Below are 19,732 nucleotides of genomic sequence, written 5' to 3' on the forward strand. Positions count from 1 at the left end.
ATGTTCCTTGGCTTGTAGACACATCATCTTGACCTCTGCTTTCACGTTCACATGGTGTTCTACCTGTGTATGTGTCTCCAAATTCTGCCTTTTTATGAAGGCACCGATCATATTGGATTAGACGCCCACCCTTCCCCAGTATGATCTCATCTTAACTACATCTGCATTGACCCTGTTTCCAAAGAAGACTGCATTTTGAGGTACTGAGAGTTAGAACCTCAACATATGTATTGTGCAGGGGACACATTTCAATCCATGATAGATATGAAAGTAGGAAAAGATTTCATTTTGCAGTCATTATGCAGAAATATAAGACATTGCTTCCTACCCCATTAGAAAAGTTGATCTAGAAGTAGAGATGAGACTGGGCAAAGTGGCTCACACCTATAATCCCAGCACTTCAGGAGGCCAAGGCAGGAAGATCACTTAATCCCAGGAGTTCAAGACCAACCTGGGCAACATAGTGAGATCCCCCCCTCTATAAAATTTTTTTTTAAATTAGCCAGCCATGATGGCACCCACCCATGATGGCACCCACCTGTAGTCCCAGCTACTCAGGAGGCTGAGGTGGAATGATCTCTTGAGCCCAGGAATTCAAGACTGTAGTGAGCTATGAGCCATTGTACTCCAGCCTGGGCAACAGCCAGCCTGGGCAAGACTCTACCAAAATAAAAAAGTAGAGAGAAATCAAATGTAGGAAGTGGGGGGAAAGCTGTGATGTCCCATGTATGAGTATGCCATTGAAGTGTACTCCTTCTGTCACTGACATGTACACTGGTGCAAGCATTTGTAGCCTCATTTAGATCTACAACAGTCCTTTGAGGGCACCACAAGTTGAGGCAACTAGCCCGAGATCACACTATCAGTGTGTTCTTGTCAAACCAATGGTAGTGGTAGGATTGAGAGTGGTAGGATTTGGACACAGGCCTGTTCCAATTCCAGAGTCCATCCTCTCTTATATATATATTATATATATATACCTCCTTTGCCTTGATCCTAATCATTTGAAGCTACCTATATTTTTTATTTTCCTTGTATGAGATGTGTAAAATATATACTATGTGACCCAGAAGGGTTTTTACAGATACATGGTTCATGTATTGGGAATAGCATGCATAGAATACATTTTTCTACATGCTGTGATAAAGCATGATGTGTTCACTATTCTGGTTAATTTCCTTCTTAGATCTCAGAAAGACTGCATTTATCATCCTTGCTAGCCGTTAGGTGGATCTACATGACCAAGTCTGACTAGTGAAATGTGGGCAAAAGTGATGCAGCCACTTCCAGGCCTGACCCCAAAACATCCTGCACAATCTTCCTGTTTCCATTAGTTGCCTGGCTAGGTGCAAAGAATCCATTGGAGAACTCTGAGGCCCTGGAAGAAAAGTGACTGACTGCAATAAGCACGGGACTGTGACTTGGGCAATAAATCAATCTTAATTGAGCAATAAATCAATAAATCAATCAATTAAAAACTGATATTTTAAGGTCTTTGTCTCAGCAGCTGGCATTGCTTATCCTGACTAATACACAAGCATTCCATGCAGAAATTGCACAAATGCATCAAAATATCTTTCCATAAAATTCTCAGTGAGGATTTATGTGACTATCTAGATGGTAATAAAAACCTGGAACAGTAATATTAAGAGCCAACACTCAAGGACAAAGTCCCAGATAATGAAGCCAAGGCTGTAATAAAGAACCAGTCAGAGAGACTCTGTCTAATAGGACTTTCTGCAATGATGGAAATATTCCATTTTGTGCTATCCAATCTGGTAGCCATTAGCCATGCATGGCTATTGGGCAATTGAATGTGGCTAGTGCAACTGAAAAATTGAATTTTTAATTGAATTTGTATTTATTTATTTATTTTGAGATGGAGTCTTACTCTGTTGCCAAGGCTGGAGTGCAGTTGTGCAATCTCAGCTCACTGCAACCTCTGCCTCCTGGGTTCAAGCGATTCTCCTGCCTCAGTGCCCTCTAATAACTGGGATTACAGGCATGCGCCACCACACCTGGCTAATTTTTGTATTTTTAGTAGAGACAGCGTTTTGCCATGTTGACCAGGCTGGTCTCGAACTCCTGACCTTAGGTGATCCACCCTCCTCAGCCTCCAAAAGTGCTGGGATTACAGGTGTGAGCCACTGGGCCCAGCCAAATTTAATTTTATTTTAATAATTAAAATTAAAATTTAAGAGGCTACATGTAGCTAGTAGCCACTGTGTTGAACCATGCAGATCTAGAGATGAGGTGGAAAGACAGATAAACATGGAACAGGGAGAGGGAGGATATAAATCACTGGGTAGTGGAAAGATAAGAATAGAAGGTAAGATGCCATCCTTGCTGGGAGGTTGATATGGTTTTGTTCTGTGTCTCCACCCAAATCTCGAACTGTAATACCCACGTGGAGGAAAGGACCTGGTGGGAGGTAATTGCTGTTCTTGTGGTAGTGAGGGAGTTCTTATGAGACCTGGTTGTTTGAAAGTGCCTGGCAGTTTCCACTGAGAGCTTGCTCTCTCTCTCTCTCTCTCTCTGTCTCTCTCTGTCTCTCTCTCTCTCTCTCGCCTGCTGCCATGTAAGACGTGCCTTGCTTCCCCTTCCACTATGATTGCAAGTTTCCTGAGGCTTCCCCAGCCATGCGGCAATTAAATGTCTTTTGTTTATAAATTACCCAGTCTCAGGTAGTATCTTTATAACAGTGTGAAATGGACTAATATAGAGGTGATGGTCATCAAGAGGAGAGGTGTGATGGTGAATTTATTTTATGTGTCAACTTGGCTAGGCCAAGTTGCTTTATCAAACACCAGCCTAGACATGACTGTGAAGATTTTTTTTTTAGATGTTGTTAATATTTGAAGCAGTAGGCTTTGAGGAAAGTAGATTACTCTCCAAAATGTTGATGGGCCTCATCCAGTCAGTTGAAGGCCTTAGGAGAAAAGAATGAAGTCCCTCACAATCTCATGAACCAATTCCTAAAAATAAATCTCTCTCTCCCCATATACGTATATATACACACATATATATACACACACGTGTGTGTGTGTGCATGTGTGTGTGTGTTCTACTGGTTCTGTTTCTCCGAAGAACCCTGATGAATACAGGAAGACATGAGGTTACTAACAGCACTTTGCTCAAAGGCATTTGTTTTTTTAATTAAATTAATTTGATTTTAAGACAAGGTCTCAGTCTGTCACCAGGCTGGAGTGCAGTGGCATGATCATAGCTCACTGCAGCCTTGAATTCCTGGGCTCAAGTGATCCTCCTGCCTCAGTCTCCCAAGGAGCTGGGACAACAGGCACGTGCCACCATGCCTGGCTAACAAAGACATATGTAATACCTAATTTGAAATAATAAGAATTGGGTGCAGATTCCAATAAATAAAATAAAAACATAGATTTCCTCATTTTATTTCATGTCACATAAACCAACAATTAATATGTGGGTCCTGGCTGGGCACAGTGGCTCACCCCTGTAATCCTAGCACTTTGGGAGGCGGGGGCTGGAGGATTACCTGAGCTCAGGATTTAAGACCAGCCTGGACAACATGGTGAAACCCTGTCTGTACTAAAAATACAAAAAATGAACTGGGTGTGGTGGCACATGCCTGTAAGCCCAGCTACTCAGGAGGCTGAGGCAAGAGAATCACTTGAACCCAGGAGGCGAAGGTTCAAGCCGAGATGACGCCACTGCACTCCAGCCTGAGTGACAGAGTGATACCCTGTCTAAAAAAAAAAAAAGAGTCTCTAAAATACTTGAGTTCTAGAAAAGCTAAATAACAGCCAAAAAAAAATGGAATAATAGAGTAGTTAATTGCCTCTAGCTAGAGACTCACTACTTAAACGAGATGGGCTCACTCTGTCTCACAGCTCTTATATGCCTATGATTTCCACTGAAGTCCTTGAATTGGGCTTCCATGAGGTCTCCAGGATTATCCCTTTGTAGACAAAGAGGAATCCTCAGAGGAGACAGACTTGAAACACCAAATCTTTGCACTCTTTTCTCCCTGCAGGACTGGCCTGTGGCGTGGTGTACCAGGCAGGAGCAGCTCTGCAGCCCTGCAGCCCTGGGTGCATGAGTGACAGGCTGTAGGTGCTGATGTCACATGTGAACAATCTTTGAATGCCAAGATTCTCCTCAAAAATCATTTGGTGAATTTCTTAATTGTTTGCCACTTGGATGCACTTCTCATCAGGGTTCAACAAGTACTCCTAACTACAAGGGTTGGAAACAAAGGGACGCTCTAGGCCTGTTCTTACAATTCGCAGGCAGGTTAAAACCAAAGGGTTTGCATAATAAATACCATTTATTTGATGACTATGTATTTATGTTTACAAGGTGGCAGGGCACCGCATGTAGAATGTTTCACTTCTCATTGTCTGCAATTATTCACAGTCTTTGTAGAAATGTTGGCTTCATTCATTGCTGGGGCACACCTCAATGATGACTGCTACACAAAACAACCTCCCTACACTTAATCATCAAACATTTGCCATTGTGTCCTTGAGAAGCAGTCAAATACAAGGATTGGGAATTTGGGCTCAGGTGCCCCCTCTGCATGGTATACTATCACTTCTCTTACAACCTGTGTGACCCTGGGCAGATTACTTACCCTTGCTCAGCCTCCAATTCCTCATCTGTGAAATGGTGATCCTAAGAGTGCCTTCCTCTCAGGGTCATTGAGAGCCTTAAATGTGGTGATCTGTGTGATGCACTTGGAATCATGCCTGGTAGAATTATCCCTCAACCAACACAAGCTAGCATTGCTTCTTAGGGAGACAAGAAAAATATCCCTTTGGGAGGTAAAGCAAGTCATCAGGGGTAATGGCCCAAATTCTGCATTTTATGACTTACCTCTGTCTCTCAGAGGCATTTCCTGAGCTTCCTCTCTGTCCTTTTCATCAATTCTACTGGTTCTGCAGTCACCTGCCCACGCAGGGTCAGGTTCTGGTCACCTGAATTCATCACTGATGACTCAGTAGGTGACATTCAGTTGGGAACCTCAACCTGGGATCCAGTTTTACTCCTTTTGTGTCAACCCTGGCAGTTGAGGAGATCTCAGCCCATCAGCCTCAGGGGTAGAAATCAATGACACGCAGGCAGCACCACGTTGTCTAAAGATCATGTGCTTCAGAATCAGTAGACTTGAGTTCCAGTCCCAGCTCTGCCTCTTAGTGACTGTGTGGCTCTAAGCACATCCCAACATTTTGAATGTCTCATTTTGATCATTTCTAAAATGAGGGCAATAACATTTTTATTTATCAAGTAATTGTAAGGAGTAAATGAAATAAATATTTAAGACGTTCTTAGCACGGGCCTGGCCCGTAGAAAACACTCAATAAACAAATGGTTCCAACCTCTCCCTGAGGACAAGGAAGCATTCTGAATTTCCTAGGACTTCTAAATGTAACCAAAGAGGAATGGCGACGGATTCATTTTGTTAGAGGTTGTACGTGTGTGGTCACGTGCATGTGTGTCAGTAAATACCATCTGAAAGCTAATATGATGGAGCTTCGCTTTGTGCCTGGCTCGTTACATGTATTGGCCCCATTTTCCAGATGAGAAATTTGGAGCATGTCAAAGTTAAGCCACTCCACCAGGGCCACATGGTTCGTCAAAGGAGGGGTGGAGTTATAACCCATACAATGTAGCACCAGAGCCCTAATTCTCAACCACTATATTCTGCTCCTTCTCACAATGGCAGGTGTTTGTTGGAGCAGCGAAACTGAGGCACGAGAGGCTGTGTCATATCCAAGGTGGGCCACTGCTGCAGGAATGGAAGCTGGGGTGGACCTGTGAAGGTGTTATGGGGACATTGCTTCTTCCCAGTGGTGGACTTTTTGGGAATGAATTTAAACTGGAATCTTTTTGCAAGTATTTTAAGGCCGTGTTCTATGACCGCAACTTGATTATAGGCCGTCTTCAGGAATAAAGGCTGCCATATATTTCTTCAGCATTCCTCAGCTGAGTTCTCGGACCAGAACCCAGGCCAGAAGACCACCCCAAAGATACTGGATGATGGTCGGGTGTAGCAACAAGAAGCTAACAAGATGTTTTTAAACATTGAGATATAGTTCACATTTGATGAAATTCATCCTTTGAAAGAGTAAAATTTAGTGATTTTTAGCATATTCACAAAGTTGTACAACCATCAACACTATTAATTCTAGAACATTTCATCGCCCCAAAAAGAAACCCTATACCTCTTAGCAGTCATTCCCCATTCCTCTGTATCCCCAGTCCCTGGCTACCACTAACCTACTTTCTATCTTTATGGGTTTATCTACTCAGGAAATTTCATATAAATAGAATTGTACAATAAGTGGCTTTGTATCTGAAGAAGCCATTATTTTTAATGCAATAAGGTGGTCAATATAGAAGCCAGCTTCCATCACGGCCCCCGTATTAGTTTGTAGGGCTACCATAATAAAGTACCACAAATTGAAAGGTGTAAACCACAGAAATAAATTTTCTCACAGTTCTGGAAGGTAGAAGTCTGCAATCAAGGCATCAGCAGGGTTGATTTCTTCTGAGCCCTCTCTCTTTGGCTTATAGATGGTGGTCTTCTCCCTGTGTCTACATGATGTCCCTCTGTGTCTGTGTCCCAATCTCCTCTTATAAGAACACAGGTCATATTGGGTTAGCACTCACCCCGATGACTTCATTTAGCCTTTGACATGATTTGGATCTATGCCCTCACCACCCCCCCAAATCTCATGTTAAGATGTAATCCCCAATATTGGAGGTGGAGTCTGGTGGGAGATGATTGGATCATGGGGGCAGATCCCTTATGGCTTGGGGCTGGATGCTGTCTTCATAATAGTGAATGAGTTCTCACAAGATGTGGTTGTTTAAAAGTATGCGGCACCTCCCTACCCTCTCTCTTGTTCTCGTTCTGGCCACATGACATCCTGCTCCCTCTTTGCCTCCCATGTGATTGTAAGTTTCCTGAGGCCTCCTGAGAAGTTGAGCCGATGCCAGCATTATGCTTCCTGTACAGCCTACAGAACCATAAGCCAGTTAAACCTCTTTTCCTTATAAATTACCCAGTCATAGGTATTTCTTTGTAGCAATGTAAGAACGGCTAATACAATCTTAATTACCACTGTAGAGAGCCTATCTCCAAACATAGTCACATTCCAAGGTACTGGGAGTTAGGACTTCAACATGAATTTTGAGGGTATACAACTCAGCCCATAATAGTCCTCCAATATTCCTTCCCCTGGAATTCATGCCTTTGTGTAGTCCCCTCCTGCATTGTATCAGGGCCAACCTGTGTGATGTTGTACCAGCCATGTGAGTGCTGGTAAGTCGGCAATTAGACTTAGCTGGAGTTAGACCCTCCAGCTTAGTCTAATTTTCAGATGACTACAGCTCTAGGCAAAATCTGACTGCACCGTCACAAGGGATCTCAAGAGAGAACTGAACAGCCAAGCTGCTCTTGAATTCTGACCCTAGAAACCATGAGATAACAAATTATCATATTCTTTTAAGTCATTAAGCTTGGGGATGATTTGGTAGGCAGCATTAGATAACTGATACAGTTGGGGTGGGATGGTGGTGATTCAAAAAGTCAATGATTATTATATACCCACTCTCTTTCAGCCATAGAATCATGTGTGGGAGTCTACTTCTTCAAGCCTCACAAGAGCTCTGCAAAATGTGTGTTATTATCCCTGTTTCATTGAGGCTCGGGGGGTTAAGGAACTTGCTGACTATTTAAATCTAGTCCAGCCTTTCTCCAAGATCTGTGGGTTTTCTACTGTATCATTGGGTCCCTATCATAGGAGACCACCACTCAGGGATGGTGGTGTTTACACAGTTAACTACTTGCTACCACTTAGCAGCAACAAGAGTCACTCAAAATGTTTCTCACACTTACTTTAGAATTCTACTTTGGAAAAGTCACCATTGTGTATTCAACTTTTTCTTCTCTCTTTCTCTCCTATTTTTCTTTCCTTTCTTTCTTCACGTGTGCATGTAGGTTTTAGTGTCTTTAAACCAAAATGACTTATTATATCACTTGAATCTGTGGGCCGACTGAGCTCATTTGGATGGCCTGGTTCACATTTTTTTTTAAATCCAATCTATTTAAAAATCGAATCTGCCAGCTTAGCGTTTTCCACCAACTTGGGGAGCTGAAACTTTCACAGCCTTCACAATCTTTTGCTTAGTTGCTGCCTTTGTAGGTGCCTTAGCAGCAGCCATTGCAGTCTTTTTAGGTGCTTGCTTAGCCTTTTTTTGCTTCCTTAGCAGCCCTGATAGCTTGTTCTCGTTGAGCCTTTCTAACTACAGGTTTCTGATCCCTCTTGGCCATTATATCAGCAAGAGATGCAGCAATAACGGCCCTCTGGAATTTGACTGCTCGGCGGGTTCTTTTCTTCTGAATTTCTTCTGACTGTCCCTTTTTGTGCTTCGTTCTGTAGAGGACAGTCCAGTTTATCTGCCGAAGATTACTCTTGGAAAGGAACGCCTACTCTCATTTTGAATTAAGAAACTGGAAAACCTTCCCTTCGGTCCTGGCGTAGCGCCTCCTGTATCCGGAGTAGATCTTGTATCCGCTGAAACTGCACAGCTCGATTTTCATGGTGGCGGCTCCACAGGAGGAGAAAAAAGATGGTAAAGAGAACGGTTCACATATTAAGCACATTCAACCAGGAGCTTTGCTGAGGCTGCAATGTCCAGGATGGCTTCACTCTTGTACTGCGGCCTTGGTATAGATGTTGGCTAGGCCTTTCTTTCCACATTATCCCGTGTCAGTCAGTGGTCTAGTCTCTTTCTCTGGTGGCTGGCTTCCAGGACAGTTCTCATATATTCTTTCATTACTATAATATTTTTGAAACAATACATCATAGGAAATTCAATTGTGAAAAAGAGACCAAAAAATGTCCCTCTCATTCCTGCCACAAGCCTTCCAGTTTCCTTTTCCAGAGGCAATGAGTTACCAGTATCTTACTTGGCCTTCCTGAGTTATTCTAAGCACATCTTTGTCTATCTGAGCACCTCTACATTTCCGAACCCAGCTACTATAGCATTTAAAATATGTAAATAGCAGCACTCTTTACACACTGTTCTGCATCTTGTGTTTTTGCTTAACATATCTTGGCGATCCTTCTGTATCAGGATATGGAAGCTATAGATCTGCCTCTTCCTTTCAAACAGTTATGTAGAGTTTTGTTTGTGGATCTTACATGACGCAATTTGTCTAGTCCTGTTTTGATGAGACTGTTTTCGTTTCATATACTATGATATTGACAGTGATGGCATTTAATATAGTAACTTGTATTTAACTTTTAAAATTGACTTAAAACGTCATGGGGTAGGCATCTTTCTAGTATATCACAGCACCCACACTATAGCACTACTAATAAGTCATTTGTCAAATGTGTACATATGCCTTGCTTATGGAAACATGTGGTTTAGTAAATGCTGCTGACCAGTACCTCTGGGCTTTTTAAAACTTGCATCATTAAGTCATACTTACAGCTGTGCACCACTACTGTAGGCTCCCTTCCCCCCATGAGATTTTAAAATATCCCATATCACTACTATTTCATTATCTTTAAAAAATTATCCCTTCTTGGCTTCAGTGACCCGCACCTCAGTCGCCACTTCATTTGCTGATTATGTTGCTACTTGAACCCACTCAGAAGAGTAATTCCTAATGCCAGCCTTAGGATACAAGCATGGCATGCAGAGCCAGTGCTGGGCTATTAGTGTCCAATTACATACTGCTGGATGCTGTGTTATCATTGTTTCAAGTGCATTACTCCCACATCTGGTAAGACTAAAGAACATAGTCTAGAACCGGAAGACCTGGGTTCTAATTCTAGTTCTGCTACTAACTACCTTGATCATTTGTCAAATGACCTATCTTGTTTTTGATTCTCCAAAGCAGATCCCAAGACAAGGTTTGGGGGCACAACTAGTTTATTTTGGAGGTTATCCCAGGAAGTGGTTGAGAGACACAGATCATGAGACAGAGAAGGGAAGGAAGCAGATTTAAGGGGCCTTAATGAGCAGGTTATCACTGAGGACAGCTGTGACTCAATTCAGCTGGGGACCTCTAAGGGACTATGTAAGGATGGAACAGAATCATCTTGACTGAGGGATGAGAAAGTAAGCTTTTGAATCTATCCACTCCCACCACTCACTGATGGAGGGTTGCCCCTTAGGTTACCTCCTGCTATGGTCTAAATGTTTGCAATACTCCAAAATACATACGTTGAAATTGAATACCCAGTGTTTTTTTTTTTTGAGATAGAGTCTTGCTCTGTTGCCCAGGCTGGAGTGCAGTGATGTGATCTCAGCTCACTGCAACCTCTGCCTCGCGGGTTCAAGTGAATCTCCTGCCTCAGCCTCTCGAATAGCTGGGATTACAGGCATGCACCACCATACCCAGCTAATTTTTCTATTTTTAATAGAGACAGAGTTTCACCATGTTGGCCAGGCTAGTCTTGAACTCCTGACCTCAAGTGATCCGCCTGCCTCAGCCTCCCAGAGTGCTGGGATTACAGGCGTGAGCTACCACACCTGGCCCCCAGTGTTTTGATATTAAGAAGTGGTGCTTTTGGGAGGCAGAGCCCTCATGAATGGGATTAGTGCTCTTGTAAAAGAGGCCTGAGGGAGGCTGTTTGCCCCTTTTGCCCTTCCACCATGTGAGGATGTAACAAGAAGATGCCATCAGTGAAGTAGCGAGTCCTTGCCAGACACCCAGTCTGCTGGTGCCTCAATCTTGAACTTCCCAGCCTCCAGAATTGTGAGCACTCTACTTTCCTGTTGTTTATAAGTTACCCAGTCTAACATATTTTGTTACAGCGACTTGAACTAAGACAACTCTAGTATTTCCAGTCTTGCTTGCAATCTCCCAAGGAGTCCCAGCACCAGAGAACACCCTCAAACAGAGAGGTGGAGGATGTCCTGGACTGTACAGACACTATGAAGGTAACCTGCAGGGTAAGAAAGGAGAAATAAACTCTGACAGCATCAGCTATTTAGAAACAGCGTGTGCATTAACTAAAAACATAGTTTTTAGTTCCTTAATGGAGCATATCATGATAGGCCAACAAGTGAGGATGTTTTGAACACTTGGACCTAAAGGGTATTTAGCACTTGGGAGCACAAAAGAAGTTTCCATGGAGAACTTAGAATATTAATCAAAGGACACTGACATATACTGAGTGCTATGATTCAGGCCTTGGCTGGGCTTTCAACATATAGATTCTTATTACTCCTAACTATAGCATGGCAAGGTGAGCATTATTATCCTGAGGCTTGGAGAGGTTGCTTCTCTTGTTCGAAGCCCGGCAGAAGACAGAGAAGTAGGCCGGGCGCGGTGGCTCACGCTTGTAATCCCAGCACTTTGGGAGGCTGAGACGGGCGGATCATGAGGTCAGGAGATCGAGACCATCCTGGCTAACACGGTGAAACCCCGTCTCTACTAAAAATACAAAAAATTAGCCGGGCGCAATGGCGGGCGCCTGTAGTCCCAGCTACTCAGAAGGCTGAGGCAGGAGAATGGCGTGAACCCGCGAGGCGGAGCTTGCAGTGAGCCGAGATCGCGTCACTGCACTCCAGCCTGGGTGAAAGAGTGAGACTCCGTCTCAAAAAAAAAAAAAAAACAGAAGACAGAGAAGTACAGGGCAACCCATGGTCATCTGCATGACAAATGTCCTCTTAGGATAATGGGGAGGAGGGAAACCAGGCTGTGTCATTCTGGTTTCTAGCCTTGCAGAGAACTAATAAGTGAGTTTAGCAAGGTTGTAGGATAAAAGATCAATATATAAAACTCAACTGTATTTCTGTATACCAGCAACAAACAATAGGAAATTGAAAAATTTAAAATACCATTTACAATAGCATCAAAAACCATGAAATATTTAAGGGCAAATCTGACAAAAGATGTGATAGAACTGCACACTGAAAACTGCAAATATTGCTAAGAGAAATGAAAGAAGATCTAAATCAATGGGGAGAAATATGAGTCAGAACACTCAATATTGTTATGTTGTCAATTCTCTCCAAATTGATTGATAAATTCTACAAACTCCCGATCAAAATCCCAGCAGGTCTTTTTTTTTTTTTTTTTAAGAAATTGACAAGCTGTTTCTAACAACCCAAACAACTCTATAAAGAAGAATTGTGGAAAGAACGTTGGAGGACTAAGACAGATTTCAAGACCTATTATAGGACTACTGGAATAGACTACCTTGCTTAAACGGAAACTGTTGAACTTCCTCTCCATGCTCTAGATTTGCATTGAAGAACTCAGTGGATACACTCAGAAGCTGTCAGATGGAGGGCTTTGGGCATGCACAGGAAGTCTCACCCTGAGCCTAAGTCTTGGGCCAGTTGGTTGCCTTGTGATACTAGTACTCTGGTGCCTTCAACAACAGACATACTTACTGGCTTTCTGGCCTTTGTTGCTGTAAAATCAGAGCAATGCTCTTTCCAGCTCTCTTTTATCCCCAAGCAGAACCTGAAGTCAGTGAGATGAATTTTAAATAGAAGGTAGAGGGGCCAGGCGCAGTGGCCTGTGCCTATAGTCTCAGCTACTTGGGAGAATTGCGGAGCCCAGGAGTTCAATGCTGCAGTGTGCTATGATCGTGCCTGTGAACAGCCCTTGCACTTCAGCCTGGCCAACATAGCGAGACCCTATCTCTTAAAAACAGAACAAACAAAAAAAATAGAGGGAATGAAATTGTGTCTAGAAGTGACAATATGAAATGAAGTGAGAGCCTCAGGCCAACTGGATATTGCAAGGTGTGTAGAGCAACAAAGATAGCAATAAGTTGAAATTTTCTACCACTTTGCACTCTAACACTCCATGGGATTCCTTCTCCAACATTCTTTAATTGCTTCCCTTTCTTAAGCTTCCTTGAATATTTCAGAGCTGAATTTCTCTATAGGAATAAATTTCTAATAAACACATTGAAATTGTCACATCATTATCTTTGGGCAATAAAAAAAAAAAAACAGAAAGAAAAGAGTTATCTGCTATGGGGAAGGAAAAGAAATACAAAGATTCCCATGACCCCTCAAATCTCAGAAAATGCACCTGGGCATTCCAAGAGTAGGAAAACAACTGGACCTCATGTTTTTTTCTCTATTACGATATTCAACCTGATTTCTAGAATATTTTGGTGACATCATTGATGAGGAGTGTTACCTCTTGTTCTGTAGAAAGCCCATAGACAAGGTCATTGCCATTATTTCACAAAAGCGCCAATAAAAACTCTCTCATCATAAAACCACAGAAATATTTCAGGTTTATTTAAGCAACATAATAAAGAAGAATAAAACCACTTTTTCCTTAACCTACCAACTATTTAATTAACTTTATAACCTCTTCAGTGCCACAATTTTTATAATTTAGTAATCTGTCCATCTTATCATATTATTTATTCTTTTTTTTCAGCTTGGTGTTAACAAAATATGTATTATCAATTTAATGACAGCAGAATAGTCCACCTCATTGATGAGTCTTGGGAATTTGAGAGCAAGAAAGTTCAAAAGAGCTAAAATGTCAATCTAGGACAAGATATTCACTACGGAGATGATGAAACTGAGGTACAGAGAAGCAGAGTGGACAATGTGACTTCCTGTTCTGATTATTCTCATTATCTACTGCTGTGTGGTAAACAATGGCTTTTTATTACTTTTATGGTTCTGTGGGTTTACTGGGCTCACCTGGGTGGTTCTTGGCTTGGATCCTTTTCAGCCAGCGTTCTCCAGAGAAAAAGAACCAATTAGAGACATAGGTGTATATATATATGTGTGTGTGTATGTGTATATATATGTATGTGTGTATACATATACCTTGTATATAGATATACCATATATATATACTTAAAGGAATTGGATCATGTAATTCCAGGGGTTGGCAAATCAGAAATCTGTAGCACAGGCTGGCAGGCTGGAGATGCAGGCAGGAGTTGATGTAACAGTCTTGAGGCAGAATTTCTTCTCCAGGAAACTTCCGTTTTTGCTCTTAAGGCCTTCGACTGATCAGATGAGGCCCATTCGCATTATGGAGGATAATCTCTAATACTCAAAGTCAACTGATTTTAGATATTAACTACATATATAAAATACCTTCACAGCAAGTTACTGGGTACCATAGCCTAGCCAAGTTGATACATAAACTAACCATTGCAGGATCTCTTCAGTGTTTTTAAGTCAGATGTAAGAGCTGCAGTCTTCTGAAGCCTCCACTGGGCTGGACATCCAAGATGACTCATTCTCATGGTCATTGCTCACTCCACATTGGTGGCTAATGCTGGCAGTCAGCTGGGAGCTTAGCTAGGGCTGTTGAACTGCACGTTGACCTGATCTGTCTCCAGCATGATGGCTGAGTTCTAAGAGGGAGTGTCTCAAGAGCCAGCATTCCAAGAAACAAGAAATGGAAGCTGCTTGGCCAGTTAACACCCACACCGGAATTAGTACAATGTCAATTTCACTGTGTTCTATTGGTCAAAACAGTCAGAGGGCCCATCCAGATTCAAAGGGTGGAAAACTAAGTCCCACTTCTTGATGGGAGAGTGGCAAAGTCAATTGCAAAAGAACACATGGGCTGGGAGATACAGACACAGCTGTTTTTGGAAAACACAATGGGACTCACCATTTCCATGCACATCGGCCCACCATCCAACTGCCAGCATCTATGACCCTTCACCTAGGGTCTTTCTTTGGCCAATGTCTTCTTCACCTCCTGTAAGGCAACTCTACAGTGTGGGCAAATAATGCCCAGCCTAGAAGTCCTCAACCAATAATTGGATGCTACAATTCCCTTGTCCCTCAAGCAGGCATCTACACTGCCTCCCAAGGTTTCTCTAGTAGTATTAAGTTCCAGTTGCAATAAAATGGTAACTTGCTTGGTAATTCACTCTACATTGCTCCCTCCCCTTCCCTGTTTCTTTTCCTTACTTCCCCTATTGTGTTGCTTCCTGAGATCACCTCCTGAAAAATCTATTTGCACTCATCTTTGGCTTAGGGCTGACTTCTAGGGGAACCCAACTAAAATAAGAGAATGACTTGTTCGAGGTCACAGAGCTATAACTAAGGGCTGAACTGACCCCTAGTCAAGAGTGCTTTCCAAATTTGCTACATTCTGACAAAGCTTCAGAGAATTAAAGTGTTCAGTCTTATTTGGTGATAGGGAGGGCCCATGAAAAAGAACAAATTAAATGTTTACGTTAGCTATTATTTGGAGAGAGCACTGGACTAGGAGTCAGGAAATGTGGGTTCTTGCTTTTGCTCTCGTAGTGAACAAGTTCCATAACTTGGGCCTCAGGAGTGGAGATAAATTCTAAGTTCCATAACTTGGGCCTCAGGAGTGGAGATAAATTCTAAGTTCCATAACTTGGGCCTCAGGAGTGGAGATAAATTCTTATCTCGAATTCACACTTTTAGCATTCCAGTGAGTATCAAATGGGTGATTGTGCAAAAACAGTACAATGAAGAAAATAGGCAAATGAATGAAAGGAATTATTTTTTCCCATTTTTGGTGACTCTACTCAATAAAACCTTGTGTTTTATTTTTTTTCAAAAGCTTCTCATGTAATCTTGAAGTACACGGATTGCCAAGTTCACCAAACCATGTTGTCTGGATAATTCAGGTTATGTTCAAAATCTCCAGTTTTAAAACAAAGTCTTCAGATACAATTTTTTAGCCAATGGCCCACTTTTACCAGAAAAACCTCCTGGCATTGAAAGCCACCTCTCAGTCCCTGACAACAAATGTCCTTGTCATTGCAGAGCATATGTAGGCATGAACTGCCTGGATAAAGATAGTCAATATATTTTTCACCATTGGCTTATGAAAAAATATCACATCCATATTATGGCATTTCCCCCTCTGCACTAGCTTCTTTAGGATGTATGAATTTCACCTAGCAGTATGTGTGTGTGTTGAGTTTTGATACCCATCTCTTTGTGTGTTAGTGGACAGGGTAGAAAAATGCAGACAACAGATTAATAGAAGAGAAAATAACTCATGAGCGGTCTTGGACACATTTAATATTATCAATGATATTCTGTGATAAAACATAAGCGGGGGTAGTATTTATGTACTTATTGGCTTACTAAATTGATCATATTTTCTGGTAGAAAAGTTAAATGCAATTTAGCTGCTGAGGATTTGGAACATGCCCCAGTTTGGTATTTGTTTATACTTTATATTTTAAAAAGGGAAAACAACTTGATTTAATCTCCGATTTGTGTAGAAAACTTGGCTTGCCAACTTATTGAAATTCACAGCTCTTGCCCAGAGGAACTGGTCTTCTGCTAAAAACTAGCCTTGGTTTATGCTAAGGTGGGAAGAGACTTAATTTGGGAATTACATTTCTTACAAAGACTAATTTCAAACTAGGTATATATTTTTTTAAGTTGGTTTGCAGATTCACATCTACACCACCTCTTCCAGAGTTGGGGATGTTTTCCCTCTTGTTTATCGTTTTGCTGGTGTGAATGCTGAGAATTAATTACTCTCCTTTGTGCCACTAAGACAACTTTTAATGAGCATCTGTTTCTTCTATTGTATGGAATGAAATCATAAGAAGTTTCATTTAATTGGTTTATTCATTTAAAGAGATTCCTTTAATTGAAATAGAGAAAAGGAAAAATAAAACCCTAGAAAATAAAACCAGGTTCTAACCACTTTGGGGCGAAACACGTAAATCATTTTAAAAATGAATACCCCAAATTAAGAATTTAATTTTTAAAATTCTTTATGCCTCTCTCTCCACATTTGTAGTATGTGAAAGGCAAGAGAGACCTTTTGAATCAGGGAAAAGTTATTCTTTGAAATGACTTCAGTGATCTGACTCCATCTGTATTTCAACAGCATTAACTTCACACCGTCCACACTGGGCAATGAAGATGCACAGAGTCAGGTCAAATTCACCCTCCTGAAAAACTACAAATTAAGATGCTGTTGATTACACATCACCGGCTGTCTTAATCATCGTGATCAAAATCCAAATATTAAGGAAAGTGGCCTGGGAGGGTTACGTTTGGGCTTTTGACAGACCGTCAACCAAACTCTGACGCCCAGCCTGCGAGTTTCCACATCTTTTTCCAAGCAAGAGGCTCCACCAGCCCGCGTGGGGCTCGCAGTGTTTCTCAAGAGTGGCTAGACATCCCCCAGCCCCCAAACCCAGACACACCCCGACCCCCGCAAATGGTTCTGGGCTGTCAAAACACGCGGCGGCGTGTTCAGTCCCAATAACTCGAGTGATGATTAATGAGCAGCTTGATAATTTAATATCGCGTGTGATTAAATTATAAGGCGTGGGGGAGGGGAGCTCTGCGCCGCCTCGGCAGCCCCGCCGACGCCGACCAGCTAACCGGACTGGGCTGCGCGCGGAGCCCGCTCTTCCCGTGCACAGTGCGGGGCGAGGCTTGGCGAGCGGTGGGTCTGCGCCTTCCCAAGGTCAGTGGGTCTGGAGAGGGGAGGACGGCGGGACTGGGGGTGGCGGAAGGGGTGTCTGGCAGAGAGGAGGAGAGGTGTGGGCTCAGGGTAGCTCTGGTCTGAGCCGAAGAGCAGGGCGAGTCATCGACTCTTTCTCCGGCAAAGGCGAGTGGAAGACTGGAAAATGGCCTCAGGCAAGGGAAGATTTGTTTTAAAAATTCCTCTTTTCTCCGCCACGGGGGCTTAGAGAGTCCCTAGGATTCGGAGACCCCTGGGGGGAAGGGACGTCCCTCTGGGTCTCTCTCTGGATCTCGCCCCCCCCGCGCCTTGACTTTGTGGGGTTTCCCCGCAGGCAGGGCCGAGGTGGCGGTCGGGTTGGGCCACCCCAAGCCCCTTCTTTTCCCCAGCCCGCAGATCCCGACCTTGCCTAGTGCTCGATGGGGTTCAGGCAGGTCCGGGGGAAGAGGGGGTGGATGAAGCCTGCAAGAGCCCGAAGCTGCGGGGAGGCAGAGAGACGCCCACAAAACTCTAGGCGCAGAGTCTCCGGGGTTTCCAGCCGGATTCCTAGGGGAGGCGCGAAAACCCGATCTCAACTGAGGCTAATGGAGGGACTCCTAGCCGGCACTCTTTTCTACTGAAGAGGTCGGGTAGAGGGGCTCAGGCGTGGCCACTCCTTCCCCTGGAAGAAGTGTGAGCGCAGGGCCCTCGCCGGGTGAGGGGACCGGCGGCGCTCGCACAGTCCCTGCCGCCGCGGCGCAGTCCTGCCCCGGGCCAGGTAGGCGGTTGCTTTTGCTGCTGTGCAGAGCCAGGTCTGCTCCGGGCCGGCAGCCTCAGAGGGGTACGTCGAGAAACCACTTGCGGGACACAGGGAGAGTCGCCTCTTATTCCATGACTGCGTCGAAGGGCTGAACTTTTAGCCCGTGGAGGGCAGGCCCTCGAGAGGTGGGGGTGTCCCCACAAGACCCTAGGAAACAACACCCTGGGTGGTGGGGGGGGGGGGGTTGTTCAGACCCAGAGCGGGAGGGTGAAAATTAAAGCGTCCTGACCAGGGCTCCAGAGGGCTCGGCGTCCAGGCTCTGCTGGCTGGATTTTCAGCTGGGAAATGGCATTCGAAAGGGGACCCGGCGGGCTGAACCCAGGCTGCCCGCTTTCCTTCAGCCAGAGAGGCCCTACAGAGCGCCGGAACGGCGCGCCTGGTGTCCGGTGCCTCGGGCTCCAGGTGCAGTGGTCAAACCTTCCTCCTAGACAAAGATGGGAGCTTCCTAGGTTGGGCTCCTTGGATATGCAGCCATGACCATTTCTCTCCCAGCTTCTCCAGATATTTGGAGGTAACACCAAGGAAGGGGAAAATCATGAACAACCAAATGGGCTTGTAAACAGAGGTCACAGTATAGAAAAAATTTATGAGTGTGCGTGTGTGTGTGCGCGCCTGTGTGTCTGTCTGTGTGTGTCCTCTCAAAACACCCAGAGAGAATATGTAAACAAAACCTGCCTAGCTAGAGCAGAAACAAGCCACAAATTGGTTCTAGGAGGCTCAGCCTGAAATGCCCCAAATTAGCAGAGGATGTAGGTTGTGACTGCAATTCCAGGATATTTGGAACACACAAAAAACCCTTCTTATGAAAAAAACAATAAGTCAGGGGTTGGGGGGTGGCGGGCAGAGGAGAAGCGCTCCGAAGCTGCCTCGCGTCCTGGGCCCCCAGCGGCTGCAGACCTGGTTGCATCTTTCTCCAGGGACCGCACCTCTGTGTCCTGGCCCACAGGCCCTGAAAGGAGGCCACTCCCCTCAAGGTGCGTTAGTGGTAACTAAAGAGGGTTTATGGACAAGGCTGTTGCTTGCGGCCGCCTCTGCAGCCGGAGTCATTTTAAGGAGAAGCAGCCTCTGATATTACCGCTGACGCTCCTCCTCGGGGTACTGACCTGACCAAAGGCCAACGCGCTGGTTCCGGCATGCCGCTTTTGTCCTTGTTATGAAAATCATTCCTTAAATTTGCTCCTCATCTGTGCTTCTCTCAGACACAAACTGACCCCCTTATATCTGGTTCCACCAAAAATAGTGGCTGGGCCCACGGAGAACAATTTAAAAGCCCAGGACCAACCTGTTTCTCCCAAAGGTGCCACACCTAGTTATAGCATTAATAATGTGCGCCTGGTGAACGCATTATATTTCCCAGGAGTTACATTTGTTTTCCAGCAGCTGGACTGGGAAGGTCCTAGACAGAAGTGAGTCCTTGGAAGAAAGGACTGAGCGTCTCAGTAATGACATGGAGGTGGGGAGGGGGTGGGATAAGGGACTCCAAACTGGGTTTTATTTCCCAGATT

The 19,732-nt window shown here is 44.0% G+C and overlaps 1 pseudogene; it reads right to left on the reverse strand.

The window, feature by feature from the left end:
* Positions 1 to 8,112: 8,112 nt before the first annotated feature.
* Positions 8,113 to 8,587, reverse strand: LOC116461302 (large ribosomal subunit protein eL24-like; annotated as a pseudogene).
* Positions 8,588 to 19,732: the final 11,145 nt, after the last annotated feature.

This window comes from Hylobates moloch, unplaced genomic scaffold (assembly GCF_009828535.3).
Source record: "Hylobates moloch isolate HMO894 unplaced genomic scaffold, HMol_V3 SCAFFOLD_21, whole genome shotgun sequence".
NCBI lineage: Eukaryota > Metazoa > Chordata > Mammalia > Primates > Hylobatidae > Hylobates > Hylobates moloch.